The 5,000-nt window shown below is 43.0% G+C and overlaps 1 protein-coding gene across 1 annotated transcript in view; it reads left to right on the top strand.

The window, feature by feature from the left end:
• The window catches only part of LOC143287409 (uncharacterized), a 46,068-nt gene that overhangs the window by 35,036 nt on the left and 6,032 nt on the right, over positions 1-5,000 (top strand). The window lies entirely within an intron of this gene.

Below are 5,000 nucleotides of genomic sequence, written 5' to 3' on the forward strand. Positions count from 1 at the left end.
CCGAACGGAATGGCCGTTAACAAACGCGTCACGAATGGGATCGTACCGACCAGCAGTAGCAGTGCATGCCTTGGACGCTGTAGATGGGGTGACAACAACCGTGTTCACACTTCCCTTCTTTTTGGGACAGTCCCGTTTCAGGTGCCCAACTTGGCGGCAACCATAGCACTTAAGGCTGTTAGAGCCACTTGCTGTTCCACTTCCGGTGAACTGTTTTGCCTGTCACTCGAAGAGCCACTCACTTGACCCCCAGATACTCCTCCCCGCCTGTTCTGAATCTGACGAATCCTGAGCCAACTCAGCCATTTTCTGCAATGACTCAGGTTTTCTCTCTCGAATGAAGGTAACCAGATCAACTGACAAGAACTGAAGAAACTGTTCCTGCAACATCAAGTCAGATAATCCTCTGTAATCTTTCTCTTTCCCCGCTAATTCTATCCACTTCTCCAGATACAGTGAAATCCGAGTAGCGAACTGACTGTATGACTCATTGAACTGGCGCCTTGCACTACTGAGCTTCTTGCGGAAAGAATCAGCAGTAAGTCATCAGCGCCTTTTTCATAGTTGTGTACTGAAATCTCTCTGATGGTTCCAATCTGTCGCACACTTCAGCAGGCTTCCCCCTCAATCTGGTGCTCAAAACAACACCCCGCTGATCTTGTGGCCAGTTCTGCAACTTCAAAAGACTCTCAAACTGTGCCAAGTGTGTTTCAAGATCATCCTTAGCATCGAAAATCGGCAACGATAGTTTGAACTTTGTGAACTCGGCCTCTGAGTGAACATCACCATTCTGCCCCACAGAGGACATTCTAGCACTTGTCTCCTCCTCTATTTTGATACGAGTCTCCAACTGGCGTTCTTTTTGGAGTGCGTTCCCATTGTTCTTTGTCTAAGCAAAGTCGTTTATTCATTTATAGTCTGTTCCTGTTCATCTAAGATGATGATATTAGACTGACAATAAATGATATTGTCATTCTTATCATTATTTGTATTATTTTTTCTATCATAATGGTGATTATTATTATTATTATTAGAAATCATTTGTGAAAATCAATGGCAGGGGAAGGAAACTGAAACTGAAAATGGGGCGGTTGAGATGGAGGGGTGGGGGTGGGGGGAAGGGGGGGGATGGAGGAAGGAAAAGAGAGAGAGAGAACAGAATGTGGAAAAGACAGAGTACAAAATGTAAAATGGAGAGGGTGGATGTCAGTGACTGGAAAAAGAAAAACATAATATTGGAAGAGTGGGTGTGGGATGGGGGATGTGGGAAGCGGGATAAGGATAGAAAATCAATCAATAATCAGATAGTGTATGCAATACTTCTATAGATTATTATTTTAAACGAGGATGATGTGGGGACCTACAATAAACAACCCACCGGACTATTTAACACGTAACTAGCTAATTTTGATAAAGAACATTTTTGTCAAAGCAATCAAGTCTTTCCTGATGCTCACGCGCAAGCCTGTCCGCTCTTTCTTGTTCTCTCTCTTGTTCTCTCAAACGCATCTCTCGTCTATAACGCAGTTCCGCTGTCATGAACTGTACCGATACATTTTCACTCAACGACCCAAAATCTTGCCCCGTTTTCCATGCTCGATAAAGCACACGACGCTTCATCCTTCGTAACAAAACCTTCGTATGATTCCTTCTCGGCGTTGTCAAGACGAAGGAAGTGTTCACCTGTGAATCCGTTTGTTACTTCAGTTATGTTTTCAAAGTCAGGTTGTTGTTGTTTTTTGTTGTTGTTTTTTTGTTGTTGTTGTTGTTGTTTTTGGTTTTGTTTTGGTTTGGTTTGTTGACTCACTTGTGTAAACAAAGTGAGTATGTTTTAACCTGGTGTTCGGTTGTCTGTGTGTGTTTGTGTGTGTGTCTGTGTGTCCGTGGTAAACTTTAACATTGACATTTTCTCTGCAACTACTTTGTCAGCTGACACCAAATTAGGCATAACAATAGGAAAAATTCAGTTCTTTCCAGTCATCTTGTTTAAAACAATATTGCACCTCTGGGATGGGCACAAAAAAAATAAAAAATGAAGCCTAATAATATGCAAACTGCATTTACTGTTATATTTATATTTTTTGTATTCTCTAAACTTGGCACTTTGATCTGATATTCTGACACAACAACAAGAGCAGTCATTATTATCATTTTTTGTTCAAACAGGAATTTCTTTTGCTAAGCATGGAAGTTTTATTTATTTTGCAAACGTTTTGGTGCAGTTAGTAAAAAAGGGAAATTACTCTGTAATTATGCAAGGGGACTTAATTTGCTTCAAACTGATCTTTCTCATCTTAAACATTACATTTTGAAGTTATACTCAATACATAAAAAGCTTGGATTTTTTTTTTAAGTGTATCACAAGTGAGTCTTGAAGGCCTTGCCTCTCTTGTTTCTTTTACTGTAAACAATTTGTGGATGTTTAAATGGTGCTCCCAGATTCTGTTCATAGGCGACTCATTACTTCTTTTTATCTTTTCAAGATTGCAACAACAACAAAAGTTTAGTAGTTTCCTCCTCCTTCTCTCCCATTTTATTCTCGGCCGTACCCCGGGTCGTACCCTCTAGGCTGTCGGCACGGTCCTCAGGTTGAAGTCTGTTCTTGGGCCGGATGGCTCCCTCTGTCCGCTGCCGCTGCTGATGCTTCCGCCTCCTTGTATCCGCTCGTTTCTGGTCCGTCCTGTGAGGGGGTCTCTGGTCCGTCCTGTGGGGGGGTCTCTGGTCCGTCCTGTGAGGGGGTCTCTGGTCCGTCCTGTGAGGGAGTCTCTGGTCCGTCCTGTGGGGGTGGGGTCTCTGGTCCGTCCTGTGAGGGGGTCTCTGGTCCGTCCTGTGAGGGAGTCTCTGGTCCGTCCTGTGAGGGGGTCTCTGGTCCGTCCTGTGAGGGGGTTTCTGGTCCGTCCTGCGAGGGGGTTTCTGAAGCAGAGAATACTGGCAAGCAGGGTCCCCGCTGTTTGTGCTCTTCTTGTTTCCCTGCTGTACATACGATCATTATTTCTTTCGCAGTGTGAAGCATGGTATGGAATCATTGTGTTCTGGTCTGGTCTGGTCTGATCTACTATGTCCTTTTGTGCTATGTTCTTTTTTTTCCCCCATTATTGTGAAAGTTAATTGGATTTCGATTAAATTCGGAACACAGTGCAAACGTATTGTGTTCTCTGAACAATAAACCAATAATAGTTCTTTCAAAGCAGAATATATCCACGGCTGTGATGCTGATTTCAGTGGGTTCGGTTCGAAAAGAAAGACGTCTTGACTAAGCGAAACATGCCAGCAGTGTCAAACAATGCAGAAGAAACTGACAGGTTTAAGTGCGCGCGCACACACACACACACACACACACACACACACACACACACACACACACACACACACACACACATACACACGCACGCACGCATCATAGACAGACAGACAGGGGCGAGCTCCCAGCGCATTCGAGCAAACGGATTATTTTAAACAGAGCAGGTCAAACGGACAGCTTTGAATGTTTCAATTGTTATTAATCATTATTGTTATTATTCTACGTGAACGCGAAGAGAGACAAAGAGAGACAGACAGACAGAGACAGAGAGACAGACACACAGAGATTAATGCTCCCCACCAGTCAAGGCAGGATATCCGGTGACAACCGGAATTTCGCAACACTCACCAGTGACAGGGGACACAATTCATGTATAGGAGTTGAATTACAAAACTGAAATCGCCGTCACCTGTGTTCATCGGACGTAAAAAAAAGGCGTAAAAAAGTTAATAAAAAAAAAAGAAAAGAAGAAGAAAGAAAATCGATCCATGCATTGACCTAATCCCGACTCAATACCGTCAAACAGTTCGGCCTGTGCCCTTCATTTGAAGGACAATAATTATGTTTCCAAATTGAGTATGAAATAAAAAGCATGATGGAAAGGACAAACAGACAGACACAGATAGAGACAGAGACAGGCACTGACATAGCCTGGTAGACAGGGAGAAAGAGAGAGACAGAGATACAGAGAGAGAGAGAGACAGAGAGAGAGAGGGGGGGGGCAATTTATAGACAATAGCTTCTTTTAGCTGTAATGGAAAGGAGTGCAATAACTGCTTCTTTTTCTTTAAACGGCAAAAGCATGATGATGTAGCGAAAAAGCACAAGCAACACGACATCCGCATTGTTTCTGCAATCGGAAATTAACAAATAATGAGGCCAGGAGATGAAATTATTAACAAATAGTAAAGAGTGGTAACTCTCTTCATTCACAATGGTATACAACTTCAAATCAGTGCTGCTAACGCTGCCGATTCAGCTAGCACACAGTTAAATATAAAAAAAAGATTTAAAAAGGGGGGGGGGGGTATATATTGGAACAAACCCAGACATTTCCTTTAAAAAGAAGCGCCGGCCCTCCCCTTATACCGATCACTTGACATGTGCACACAGCAGCAAAGACAGAAGAAATGTGCAAACACAAATTAGCTTTTATTCAAGACTGGAATAGCCTCTTTAATCCTGAACAAGCCACACATAACGCATGGACAACATAGAACATGGTTGCCTCGGTGGTTTTTCAATTGGAAATTAACAAATAATGAGGCCAGGAGATGAAATGATTAACAAAAAGTAAAGAGTGGTAACTCTCTCCATTCACAAGGTACACAATTTCAAGTCAGTGCTGCTTACGCTACCGATTCAGCTAGCACACAGGTAAATAAAAGGTACATTGGAACAAACCCAGACACTTCCTCAAAAAGTTTCTGTGATCGGAACAACATAACACGATTACGTTTCAACAGAAAACCGCAACACTGCACGGAAAACGAAACGGCCCAGGTCGAGTAGACGTGCCGTTCTAGGCGTTGAATTTCTGATACAGTGTTTACTGGTGATCAGGTGCCAGCTGCATTGCTCGGACGGAAGAGCCTAGTGTGGTCGTAACCCGCTACTAACTGTGTGTAGTATGGAACTGACCAATGGCGTAGTTCGGTCAACGTAGACATTTAGTCACGTGTGACTGTCAAAAAAGTGT

The sequence above is a fragment of the Babylonia areolata genome, chromosome 11, assembly GCF_041734735.1.
Source record: "Babylonia areolata isolate BAREFJ2019XMU chromosome 11, ASM4173473v1, whole genome shotgun sequence".
Taxonomy (NCBI): domain Eukaryota; kingdom Metazoa; phylum Mollusca; class Gastropoda; order Neogastropoda; family Buccinidae; genus Babylonia; species Babylonia areolata.